The 13,644-nt window shown below is 43.7% G+C and overlaps 1 protein-coding gene across 3 annotated transcripts in view; it reads left to right on the forward strand.

Moving 5' to 3' along the window:
* The first annotated feature begins 278 nt into the window (after positions 1-278).
* The window catches only part of FRMD1 (FERM domain containing 1), a 69,777-nt gene continuing 56,411 nt past the window's right edge, over positions 279-13,644 (forward strand). The window contains exon 1 of one of the 3 annotated variants that reach the window (XM_039532312.1): positions 279-385. The gene's annotated coding sequence lies outside the window, so the exon portion shown is untranslated. Of the gene's footprint in view, positions 386-658; positions 1,041-13,644 lie in introns of those variants that run through there. The other 2 variants (XM_039532313.1, XM_039532311.1) reach the window with 2 other exon arrangements.

Raw genomic sequence — 13,644 nt, forward strand, 5'->3', positions numbered from 1 at the left:
ATTTTGCCGCCCCAAACACGGCAGGCAGGCTGCCTTCCGTGGTTTGCCTACAGAGGGTCCGCTGGTCCCGCGGCCTCCCGCCCCCGTGGAGCCGGCAGAGCGCCCCCCTGTGGCTTGCCACTCCAAGCACGCGCTTGGCGTCCTGGGGCCTGGATCCGCCCCGATCAGCGTGTCCGGGCATCCTAATGCCTCACACCCTGAAGAAAGAGGGAGCTGCTGAGGCTGGGAAGTGGGGGGGCAGGTTTAATTGGCTGCCAGGAGGGGCGGGGCGGGGGTTACTCTGCTAAGGGCTTGGCAGGAGGACGGAGGCAGGGTGCTGCTGCTGGGGCAGAGCCTGGGCAGAAGGGCTGCTGCGAGGGCTGCGGAGGTGCGGTGCACGGCCCAGGTGAGCCGGGGGCTACAGCGTCCCCGGGGCCCCGCCTCAGCAAGCGCAGCAGCTGCCCGCACCCGCTCTCGGCGCCGCTAACCCCCAGCGCGCCTGCACCGCCCGGCGTCCCGCGACGGGCTGCACCGGACGGACACACCCCGCCGCCAACCGGGAGCGGGCACCGCCCACTCCCCACCCGCGCTGGCCAATCCTAGGGTAGCGGCCGGGGTGGGCGCGGCTGCCGCGTTCACCCCGGGGCAGCACGCGCTGCGGGCGCCGCCTCTCCACGTGCGCTGCCTTGAGAAGGCAACAAAGCGGCTCCCGCGGCGTGTTTACAGCCGCCAGCCGGGTCCGACGGGTAGCGCCTGGGGCTGCCTGGCCCCTCACTGTGCAGCCCGGGCAAGCAGCAGCCCGTGCCGCCGCGTGTGCCCCCGTCCTGCACCCGCTGGGGCGTGTCCAGTGACTGTGTCCGCGTTTCAGTGCCTCTCCTTGCTCTCGGGGGTGGTGAAGGATACCTGGCCGCAGGGTGGGACCGAGGCGTTGCGCTGAGGCAGAGCATTGGATGCGGCGTCCGAGAGAAGGAGCTCAGGTTCCTCCTGCGCTTGGCAAAATCCAGCCCCCCGTATCCTCTTAAAAATAAGGGGAGGGGATCGGTTGGTTATTGGCTCCTACGGTAAGTACTGAGGTGTACGGAGAGCTATCGCAGACCTTCTGTTCTATCTAAAATGAAGTTTCCAAAGCCGTTGTTTTTATGCAATAGGCTTGTATAGACCTAAAAACTTTCCCTATTATCAGGGATGAAATTTACTAAGCCCCGTTGTGGTACATTTATCCACTATATTTAGTCTTTTTTGCTTTACCTACTTAAATGTTTAAGATATTGCTAGTTTCCAGAGTCTTTTAGCAACAGAATTCTCCTACTGCAACAGGTGCTTAAATACAGAAATGAGGACCACTGATCAAAGCCTGTCCATCCATCCTGCTTTTTTGTTCTAATTTCAGGCTATGATGTTATTAACATAATGGTGGTTGACGTTTCCAAAGCTCCTTAAAACAAGTCCCCTTCTTCCCCACCCTGTCCCGAATATGAATCTTGAATCACTTAGATGTAGACTACTTTGTCATGGGAATGGGGTAGTTCATTACTGTTCTCATTGTTTGTGTTAGTGCAATACTCCATCTTGTCTTAAATGCCAGGATTAAGATATTTAGTGACATTTTCCATTATCCTCATTTAGGGTTTTTTAAATCCTTCTTCTGGGAATTTCACTTCATTGAGTTGTCTTTTTGTATAGGCTTTATGGAGTAAAATCTTTTCAATGTTTAGACTAGAATCTTTAATCTGTCTTCATTCAGTACCCTAAATAGTCAGCTGCCTGATTCATGTCTGCACTACAGCTTCTACCATTATTACCATTGATGGAGCTGAACCACTGGTGAATTCCAGCTATGAAGTTTGCTAGTAAAGGCAAGGTCTAAGAGAATTAGATGTTGATCCTTCTCTAGTGGTGGGAACACTTCTATGCCAATTCCTCCAGCAGTTTTGCTAACTGGCCTGTTCAACAAAAAGAGCATCACCTCTGATTAAAACAAAGCCCAGCTGAAGTAAGGGTTTGGATCATTTATTGACTGGTGGTAAACTTAGGGTTTGTTACTATTACACCTGTCACCTACTAAAAACCAAGAAAATACACACACACCTCTTTCCTTTTCCCCTGTTTGGGAGCCTGTGATTGTTTTGTATTGTATAGTATAAAACAGGAGTCCAAGCTACTTCAATGTTCTTGGCCCATGCACTCTGTTGCTTTTCTCCCTGAAAATACTTCAGAGGCAGTGTGCGGTCAACAAAAAGAGCTTGGGAATTTTAGAAGGGGCAGTTAGTAGCTACTGTGAAAGTTGTTTTCACATAATAGTTTTCTTAAATCACAAGCTGTAAAGGAATATTGGGGGTTGGAAGTCGATCAGGTGAGAGTTTTAACAAAATAGAATTTCAAAGTAAATGATACTTCAAAATTTTTGTTGAGTGTCTGGCTACAAATCAGATGCAAGGGTATCAAATCTAAGACATGTTTGTGTATATAAATGTATTAAGTATTTCTTCTGAGAAGCTATAATTCTGCACAAATACAGATTGATAATGACACATTGTCATTGCTAAGATACCTTGGAGTACTATTGTGCCTCTCTGATTAAAGGTTGTATTTTCTGTGGAAATGATGTGGCTTGCAGGCAGGCAATGCTGACAGTGATCAGTCCTGTCATGAGAAGGAGTGCTCACTTTGTGTGTTGAAATTTTATTTTTAGTCTCTTGAAAAATCTTCAATGCTGCCTACTTTGCCAGTAGTTTCCCATCACTTATACAAACTTATTTTCATCAAGTTCTTAACATTGGTATAATTCATAGATTCTCATTTTGGTTCCTCCGTAGTAGATCACTCTCTGCATTTTGGGGTATTAATCCTCCTAGTTAAAATTATTAGCCTGAACATGTAATTGTTCTGGTACATGACTGAAATTAAAACAAGTTTATTGCCACAAAAATGGCAAGACTTGGAAATAAATCTCTTGGAAGTAGTACAAGATGAGATTCTTGCATATTGATGCCAGTCTGCATGTTTTCACTATATAAGCTTCTTTTATGAGCATGGGGTATATTTTTGTGTTAATCCACACACATTTTGCAATAATTAATTCTTATGAATGGTTTACATTTACAACTAAAATAATCTTGGATATGGACTCTCTGTGATGAATAAAAGCTAACTGATATCTTTCAGTTGTAAGCAGAGTAGTCAACAAAACTGTAGATCAATTAAACTCCTCTGACAAAAAAAACTTAATGCAAAGTTAAGGTTGCTTCTGGGGTTGCCTTGTGCCCTTCCAGAGTGCGAAGGGTACTAAACTTAAGCCTCTGAAAGTCAAGAAATACAGAGATAAGGTAATGCTTCACAGGCAATCTCAACTCTGGCTCCTTTGAACAATGTCAGGGAGTCTCTATGAAAGATCCCAGGACAGTACCCTTATCAAGGATGTGAAGATCGATGGGGAAAACTCTTCAGAGTGCATAAATTGTTAAAACTCATTCATCCTTGCCTTAAGGAATGCCTCAGGGCCATCGTCTTACCTCAGTAAACTTTGTGGTGCAGAGAGGTGTGTGCCAACATCTCCAGTATTCCTAGGAGCAATGGTGGAGAACAGAAGATAGGGAGGATGTATGGCAGTATGTGAATGCCAGTGCAGATAAGGCATTCTAGCGGGCACAGAGACTGTATAAGAGATTATTAGAATAGTTCACCCCATTATTATGTTGCTTGTTCCTTTTGACATGGCTAGTGGATGTTGTGACCAGTGAAGATGACAGTAAGTGCTATGCTAACCAGCTGCAAGTACTCCCTGAATCAATACTGGAAGATCTAGCCTAGTGAGAGGTAATGGGGGCGGGGAGTGTCTCTAATTAAGAGTAATGAAGTGGGGTTGTGGTGAGCACAGAAAACTCATGTATAAGTATCCTTTGTCATCCCCTCAAAGGCAGAGTTAAGGTAGTACTATGGGAGTGTAGTGTAGCAGGCATTATCTTAGCTCTGTATTTCAGAGGTTTAGGTGTAGCCACTCTACACATTCTGGAGGGGTACAAGGCAGGGGTAGGTAACCTAACTCTGTGCTAACGTTTTTGACGGTCAGTATCTTGTTTTGTTGTTGCTGTTAAAGAAAGCCGTATTAGTGAGGTGTGCTGGAATGAGGGGCATTGAAAGGGAGATGATTGTGAGGGCCATTTGGAGGGTTTGTGGCATCTGCCAGCAGTTTTGTACCTACTAATAGAGGACTGGGGAATTATGGTAGCCCCAGAGAACCACCGTGTCTTTTTCCTCAGAAAGGAGGGAGGGTGGAGAAAGGGAGTGCCACGAGTCTTTGTAGTGAAGAGACTCTTTTCTTTCTGAGGTTTTTTTTTGTTTGTTTGTTTTTTCTTTGTACACCTCTGGGGTATCATATGTCACAGAGTCAGACTTTCCCCCACAGATAGCCGGACTTCCCCCACTATCCTTTTGGGAAGTGTTTGCATCAGCATTGGTAACCACTTCTCCTGCCCCTCAGCCATGCTATTCTCTTCCTTCTCTGAACCTTTCCCTTTGGGCTTTCTTAATGATGAGAGGTAACTACCTCTCTGCAGGGTTCCTCACCCTCATGCAGTACATCGCCTATGCACTTTTCTCCCCTCCAGTGGCCTCTGATGGTGCAAGGGTCTCTACAAAATACCTGTCAAAAGGGCCAGGGTGTTTTAGCATGTAAGACTTTTGCCAAAACAAATTATGTATTTCGAGTATCGATCACATAGAATTATAAAGAGCCGCTTAGCTCCTGGAAAGCTTTATATTGTCCAACTAAAATTTTTTTCAATGTCCTGTTTTTATTACCAGAAATCTGGAATGACAACACGACACCTCATCCGCACCTTGCAGTGTATTGCTTTGTTATAATTTTCAGACATTCTCCACTAGTTACTATAGAAATATTCATAATGTCACAATGCCATTATGGCTTCAGGTGAGGACTAACAAACCAGAACAAACGGATTATTAAAGAGCAAATAACTTGCAAATATCGCTGCTTAAAAAATTCAGAAAGAAACAGAAAATACATGATATATATGCATAAGCAGATACAAAAGTTTTATAGAACTCAATTTGTGATAGCCTTTCTGTTCTATTATCGCAAAATAGTGTCTGCATCCTTTTGATAGCCTGGTTTGGGGAATTTTGTGGCAAATGAGTCTTGTATAAAAGTGGTAAGCTGAGTTTAAAAACTCATTAATAAAGCTTTTCTTTTTTAAAAGCGAAAGGATCAGCCATTTTTTTGCATGTGTGTTCCTCTGATTAGTTTGAGTATGTTCAGCTACCATAGGAAGCTTGGTGGTAAGGCAGGGATGCTGTCTCTTTATTTTATTTATTTTCTTTATATTCCTGGCATGCATACATTATCCCCAACACAAAGAGTCCATAAACAGTCTTTTTAGAAGATTCTGAACATCTTAAGAAACAAAGATGTATTGGATACCACTCTTAATTTACTGTTACTAATTTGATCCACAAGCACCTCAGGTATAAGGGACATGAACTGGTGGCAAACTTTATATCTGTTCAGTGCACAACAAAGTAGTATTCCCACTGTTAGATTGATTCAGAATAATGTAAATGACTTGCATGCCTGATCTACTCCAAGGTTACGATTTTTCAGTTCCTACAGAAATTCCTTTTTAACTACATTGCTCCTTGATTATCTTAGCATTGTTTAGCTGCAGTACCTTAATTCTTTCTGTGGTTGTGGTCAGCCAGCAATTTTAACAAGGCAGATTGAGGGGCACAGCCTATTCAAATAATCCTCTAAGTGTGAGTCGCTCTTCAGCATTTTATTTTGCCGTTCTTCCTTGGGGGAACAAAAATTGTTTTTCGTATTTGTTTAAAATTCTTGGCTTCCTCTTTCCTTTCCCTGCAAGGTTTAACTCCACCATAACCAGGGATTGTTTTCTGTAGAGTAGTTTGGGTTCCTTTTTAAATTTACCCATTCCTTTTAAATTTGATTCCTAGCAGTACCTTGTGTGGCCCTTGAAGCTGTATTTAATCTTAAAAGCACTGCTGTTTGTGTTAATTTTGTTGGGGTTTTGGCAGACTGGAATTTTCGCTTTTCTATTGTACTGAACAGCAAGCTGTGTTCCAGAAATAATGGACACAAGATATCTGAAAGTCAACACATTTTACATAGATGACGTGATATTAGTCTCTGCACTGACTGACTAAATTTAAAGTAAGCACTGCAGAAATAGCTTTCTTTAGAAAGCAAATCTCTATCCAGAATGGTGAAGACTCTGAATATTTGGATATTGTGATTAAATTAACTATTGGGTAGCATTTGAATGGGGTGGGGGAAAAGGGTAAATTTTGCTTCAGGTGGATTTCATCCCATTTTTTGAGATTGGTATTAGCATAACTATTCTTGCCTGGGATGGCTTTTGAAGAGCAGTTTTTTTTTTTAATTTATATTGTTTTTAGAAATGTATCAGATTACACCAATTAGCATGTAATTATAAAAAACCTTCCTTAGAGAGGAGATTCTTAGGCCTTTTACAAAGAGTTTGTTTATTAACCACCTAACTCTCCAATATTTTGTGCACCACTCAGTGCAATCAGACTGACGCTCTTTGGCCATGTCTACATTTCTTTCTGAAATTCTCCTGCAATTCTCCTGCTGCTACTGTAATATTTTGGGAGCACTAGAGCAGGCTGGCTGCTGATGATCATACCTTCTTACCACTATGTTGTCTAGACCTGCTTTGAGGTCTAGACAATATAGTAATAGAAATGCATATAGATAGTCTACATCAGGGGTTGGCAACCTTTCAGAAGTGGCGTGCCGAGTCTTCATTTATTCACTCTAATTTGTTTCGTGTGCCAGTCATACATTTTAACGTTTTTAGAAGGTCTCTTTCTATAAGTCTATAATATATAACTAAACTATTGTTGTATGTAAAGTAAATAAGGTTTTTAAAAATGTTTAAGAAGCTTCATTTAAAATTAAATTAAAATGCAGAGCCCCCCAGACCGGTGGCCAGGACCCGGGCAGTGTGAGTGCCACTGAAAATCAGCTCGCGAGCCGCCTTCGGTGCCGTGTGTTGCCTACCCCTTGTCTACATGGTTCTATCACTATGTCTTCTAATCCTGCTCCGAGCAGATCTAGAGGTCATGGTGGTAAAAACATGTCTGTCTACATTAGCACTCCCATTGGTGGTAGTGCCGGGGAAGCAGGAACAGAATTAGATTTGCAGAGAGATGTAGATGCTGCTTTTAGGCCCACTTTAAGACTATGTCTTCGCTAGGGAAAAGTGTTTAGAAAATCATTAGAAATGTTTTGATTTGGTTTTACAAATAAATGTTTCAATTCAGGTTGACAGCACGTGAATCAAAATATTTCATCGAGGCTTCCCCCTCCCCCCACTAAACATCAAAACATTTCAGCAAAATCAAAATTTCCCATATTAATTGAAAATTTCCAGAAACTGCATTTTCTATAAAAACAAATTAACAAAACTACATTGGCAAAATATTCCTGACCAGCTGTGGCGCAAATGTTACGTTTACCCTTCCGAAAAACCTCAGTATAGTCCCAGCAGGCTCGAAAAATGTAGCAAGTACTTAGAGAACTTGCCCTGGAGTGATACCAATAGTAGATCCCATTCCTTACTTCCCTGAACCACTTAGAAAGGATCTCTCACCCCTAAGGCCTGGTCTACACTCTGGGGGAGGGGGGGGGGAAATCGATCTAAGTAAAGTTACGCAACTTCAGTGACTTGAATAATGTAGGGGAAGTCGATGGCTGTGGCTCCCCCGTCAACTCCGCCTACGCTTCTCACTCTGGTGGAGTATCAGAGTTGACGGGAGAGTGCTTGGTGGTCAATTTATTGGGTCTAGAGTAGATGCGATAAGTTGATCCCCGCTGGATCCACCCCTGCGTGTCAATCCAGTGCGTAATGTAGACATGCCCTAAGATTCTGGGAAGGAGGAGAGCCACTTTTTCATTCCTTCTGCCTTGTCATGGTGACTCAGATGGGAAGAATTCCATTCTCTGCTCAGTATCGTGTTTCTAGTAGCAAGGGGCAGTGCCACTAACCCTTTTCCTTCTGTCTTATTATGAAGATCAAGGTGGTTGGGGTTTTTTTTGTTTTTTTTTTTTCCCTAACTGCCCCACTTTGCACTGCCAAAACACTCATTTCTCTCTGACTGACTGAAACACATGAGTAGAGGAAGGGAGCACCAAACCTAGGAGTGATCTCTGCTCTGCTTCATATTAGTGTATCAGGCAATGTGTGCCACTCTGTATTCTGAGGGGAATTCTGCGCCCAAAAGTTTAAAATTCTGCACACAATATTTTAAAATTCTTCATATTTTATTTGTCAAAATAACACAATATAATCACACCAGTTTAAATTATTATGGTAATTTATTTCAAAATATCAGTTAGCAAGTATGTCTGTAAAAATACAGACCAAAAAAAAATTTAGGTAATTTTTTTGTTTTGGACAAATAGATTCCTTACTAGTCATATTAATACAAAACTTTAGGAAATACATTTCTGTATTGTAGTTTAAATGAATTTCCCATACCTCAGAAGCAGTGCAAAGGCTTGTGGGGATAGGGAAAGAGTCTGGGAGTGAACATGGAGGGTTGTTGGGTGTGAAGTATAGAACAAGAGTTTTTGTGCAGGGGGGTGGAGGGAGGACGGGATTGTTTGGGAGTTGGGGAGCCTCCCCCATGCAGAGCATGGCTGACCCCAAGCCTCTCCCATTCAGTCAGGCACATCTACCCTGCCCTACAGCACCCCTTCCATTCAGCCACTGGCTCAGTGCTGTCACCCCACTAGCTCCCAGTCTGTAACCTCCTAGCAGCCAGCATGCCCCACCCTGTCCTAACCTGGCTCCACGGGCAGGGTGTTATGAGGAATGCAGCCAGCTGCTGGCTGTTCTCGTGCTACAGCATCCCCAGGTGGGTGAAAAGCAGAATTGCAGCACTTCTCAGGTGGAATGTATTTTCTGCAGGAAAAAAAAGTCAGTCAGACATGAATTCTGCACATGGGCAGTGGCTCAGAATTCCCCCAAGAGTAACTCTTCTTTGATCAGTACTGGATTGCTGGTTCTGCTTATGCATTGCCACAGATGTGCTTACTCTGAACGAGCTCCGGTGATGGAAGGGCAATGCACCTGCATTTTTGGGTAGAGCTGAACTCTCTCTATTACTGAATATCTTTCCAAGCCCTGCACCTTAAACCACGAAGAATAAGAAAAGTCCTACTAAAAATTACACTGGTGGTACAATTGACAACAGGAGCATGGTGTTGTATGTTTGTGTAGTGCAGGAGTGATGCAGAAGAGCCCAGATCAGGGATCTCAGACTCAAATGACCACGAGGGCCATATGAGGACTAGTACATTGGCCCGTGGGCCGCATCACTGACACTCCCCCTGCTGCCTCCGGCCCTCCCCTCACTCCACCTCTTGCATGAGGCCCCACCCTTCCCTATCCCCATTCCTACCCCTTCCCCAAAGTCCCCACCCCAACTCCGCCCCCTCCCTGCACCTATTCCAACTCCTTCCCCAAATCCCTGCCCCGCCTCTTCTCCGCCTCCTCCCCTGAGCACTTGGCTCCCTGCTTCTCACTCCTCCCCCCTCCCTCCTGGAAAATGCTGGGGGTGGGAAGCGCCTGGAGATAGGCAGAGGAGCAGGGATGCAGTGCACTGGGGGGAGGTGGGGCGGCGGGTAAGGGGAGCTTGGCAGCTGCAGGAAATAACTCGAGGGGAGGTGCAGGGAACTGCGAGCTGTGTGTTTTGAGACCCCTGGCCCAGATTCTGATCTCTACTGCATGACATGCTCCATCACATATTTCCATAGTCCCATCCTGTGCTCTGTACATGTCTAAGCTAATCAATAATTCTAATGGCTACTAAATCTTAGACTCATATTCATGTGCTTGATTTATGTAGCATGTACACATTCTATAAATCACACAAGTTTTGTTAATCGATATTTACCGCAGAAACTGGAGCCACGAGCTTTGTAGAAATAAACAAATTCATTATAATGAAGAACCTCTTGTCAGTAATTCAATTTGTTATGCAGAAGGAGCACTTGCAGCTACTGTGTCAATGGGGAAGGTGAGATGGGTGATCTATTGCTCCTTAAGGGATTTGCATAGACAAGGCATTCTGGAGAGAAGTGCTGAGAAATAAATGCATGCTGTTTCTTTAGGCTTCACTCTTTCAGGGGCTCTTAAATTTATATATTACATATATCTAAGGTTTGCAAAGCAATTTGCATGTTTTTATATAATTGTCTATAAAAGTATGTTAAAAGAACGTTATTAAGATTACAAAGTCAAGCCCTCAGAAGTGAGGAAGTGCCATAGTTAAGGATCCCTGTGCAATGTTAATTCAATCTCTTGTGCATATGCATTATAACAGTGTCTAATAACATGATCACCATCTAGTCTTTGCATAGGACCGCTCTCTCAAAGGGTGTCTTCACTGCAGAGCTTATCCTCGTGATCGGCACCAGGTTATCTTGCTTGGGTGGGTGCAGCCATGTTGCAAAGCACTACGTGAGTTAGTGTCTTCACTGGTGCTGCACTCCACGTGTGTGCCGCCAAGATTTCTGAAGGCATATCCCATCATTCTTAGTGCTGCAGTAAGCTAAGCCATTCTCATTCTTTCCCAGTGGATTGTGGGAGAGCTTGTCTGTCCTTCTGGGCACCCATTCTGGGGGGAATTGTGGAAAGGCAGTAGAAGACTATTGACATTCTACTCATTTAGGCTGCATCCTCACTGAAAAGTGGGTGGGTTATCAGCCCAAGTGAAAACAAACTGGGCTCTAACCCTTATGCTCAGCTGTGCCGACTAACTTCGGTTGAAAGCACCACTTACCTCGGATAAGAGGGACAAGAGGAGAGTTATTGGTCACACCAAAGTAAGAGCACCAGCACGGGCTAGCTCTGCATATCAAAGTGTTTTTCCCCCTTCTCTCCAGCATTACCTCTATCTCACTCAGGTTCAGCTTTAACCAGGGGCTTAGAGTTGGTATATAGTGCTACTTGCACTAGAGGAGAAGGAGCTGGTTATCATTTGAATACGGTTCATCAGTTGAGACCAGTGGCTCTCAATTTTCACACATTTCCTCCACCTCCCAGGACTGTAATATAGATGCTAAAAAGGATGAGGACTCCACAGATGAGCTCACTGAGCATTTCCACTGAGCATTCCAAAAGAAAGGATTGGAGCCACCTCAGAGCTTTCCCATCAACTCAAGCTACACCTTATGAGAAATGGTAATAAATGGTATCAAATGCAAAACTTTGATGCAGGAGGGCAACTACAGATGTTTTCTCTCTCATCTGTGGACAGGAGGCCACCCATGAATAGCCTGAACACGAACTGGGAGGGATCCAGTATATTAGCGAATATGTGCGATTGGAGGTGGTTTTTCTTACCTCCTACCTACCGTATTTTGTGCAAAAATAAGCTTGACACCAGGAGGTGGTCTGCAAAGTCTTCTCTTTTCAGAAATAACTTCTTCAAAATAGTCCAAACTATGGCATGTTTTGGGCTGGATTTTCCCTCTTCAAGAGGTGATGCCAGTCTCTGTGAGCAGGGGTGCATCGTGCTCCGGAGAGCAAGGATCTGAAGTGCAAGTGGTGATTTGGATTTCTTCCAGAAATTCTAGTGTGCTGTGAATAGGCCAGATTTTGGTGACTAGTATGTGTTCCATCAAAGTATGGAACACACTGTACAGAAAAGTTAACATCTCACAGAAGCTGAACAGTACCTCCATGTTATGTAGAGATGGTTTCTGGCTTGGCATGGAGGCAGCCAAGGTTGACAAATCAACTTACTCTCTGGAAATATTCTCCAGGACAGGTTTTAGCTGCTTTGATGGCTGGGTGGATCTTTTTACTTCTTTTTACTTCTTCTATAACCATGGTATAAGATCTCTCTATCTCTAATCTTGTTTCCCAGCAATGACACACCAGTTTTCCCCCACCTCATTGCATCTCATCTGAGAACTGTGGTGATCAGTGGAAACAATGAAAGGAGGGAGTATGTAGATGCTAGCATGTTGATAGTAGTGGCCAGTGTGTCACCATAACATCTCACCAGAACTTACACTCCTTAAATCTGCTATTTCTTATTCTAATTACAGGGAATAACTATGGTAAGTGTTGATTCTTCAGATAAGGGAGGTTCCTATTTGTTTGGGGAAGGCAGAGTTTAAAAATCAAATTGGTCCCAATTTATCCAGAAATGTTTAGGTTCTTTAAATATAAAGTGATGATTCCCTGTTTTTTTTTTTGTTTGTTTTTTCCCCTCAACAAAGAAAATCATGCCATCTCACTCTGTTAATTGTTTTGGGGTTGAATGAAGTGTATCATTTTTGGGATTGATTATGATACTTCAGGGCAGGATGCTTGCTGTTTGGTGAAATGTATCCAGAGAGCCCATTTGAGGGTCAGTTGGTGAGATTCTGAATAGAGTATGGGAAGAGCTTTTTGAATGGCCAATGATCTTGTGTGCTTTTCCTCTGCAATGTGCTGAACAATCACTTTCTGTCACCTGTCATCATAAAAGACGTGTTCCCAAAAATAATCTGTACTGATAGATAATAAAACACCCTTCCTGGATAGGGATAATATGCACTTCAGGATAGAAACACAGAATTGCCTATGTCCACTTTCTCAATTTGAGTGTTTTCTTGCATTCTTTTTGGCCAGTGAAGTGTTACTCTCTCACTCTTTTTATTATTGCAGTTGGTACGCAGAGACTCCAATCAGGATCACAGGGCCATATTGTGTGACATATTGTACAAACATTAAATACTCTGCTAAGAACTGTCCATTCCTTTTAGCATACCTGTAACAAGCCTTGGGCCCAGTCTACACTTAAAAGTTAAGTTGACATAGCCACATAGGTCAGGGCATGACGTTCCCCTCTGGTGTTATGTGGACTGGGGACCTGCTAGGTCACTCCAATCCTTGACTCTGGGAGCCAGCCTTACCCTGCTCTGCTGTGAGAACCCCCACTCTTGGGCTGTTCATGCACAGCCTCTGACATGTAAGCTGCTCCTTGGATTGTGCAACCAAATGACACTAGCTAATATCTCCTGTCCCAGACACAACCCTAGGAACCTCCTTCTTGCAGTATCAAGTTATGCCCGCTGGATGCTGCAAGCTTATATGAGTTTGTCAATTTAACAAAGAAATTGAAATGTACCAGGCTTGTTATCCCAAGGGGAGCCTCTGACACACTTCAAACCAAAGGCACTGCTTCAGGTAGAATAAACAAATTTATTAACTATAAAGATAAATTTTAAGTGATTATAAGTCAAAACATAAGTCAGATTTGGTCAAATGAAATAAAAGCAAAACACATTCCAAGCTGATCTTAACACTTTAAATGCCCTTACAAACTTAGATGTTTCCCACCACAGCCAGGCTCTCCCCTTGGATCAGTGCTTCAGTCGCTTGGTGTGGTAGATGTAGGGAGGAGAAAGAGAGATCATGGCAAAGTGTTTCCCTTTTATCATGTTCTTTCTTCCCTCTTGGCTTTGCACACACACACTCCCTTCAGAGCCCCCAACTAATCAAAGGAAGGGGCGTGACACTCTGGAGAGTCCAACAGATCCTTTTGTTGTTCCTGTGAGGCTGGGCTGGGTTTGTCCCATACGTGCCCTGATGAGGTGTGAACTGC

The sequence above is a fragment of the Mauremys reevesii genome, linkage group 3 (genome assembly GCF_016161935.1).
Source record: "Mauremys reevesii isolate NIE-2019 linkage group 3, ASM1616193v1, whole genome shotgun sequence".
NCBI classification, from domain to species: domain Eukaryota; kingdom Metazoa; phylum Chordata; order Testudines; family Geoemydidae; genus Mauremys; species Mauremys reevesii.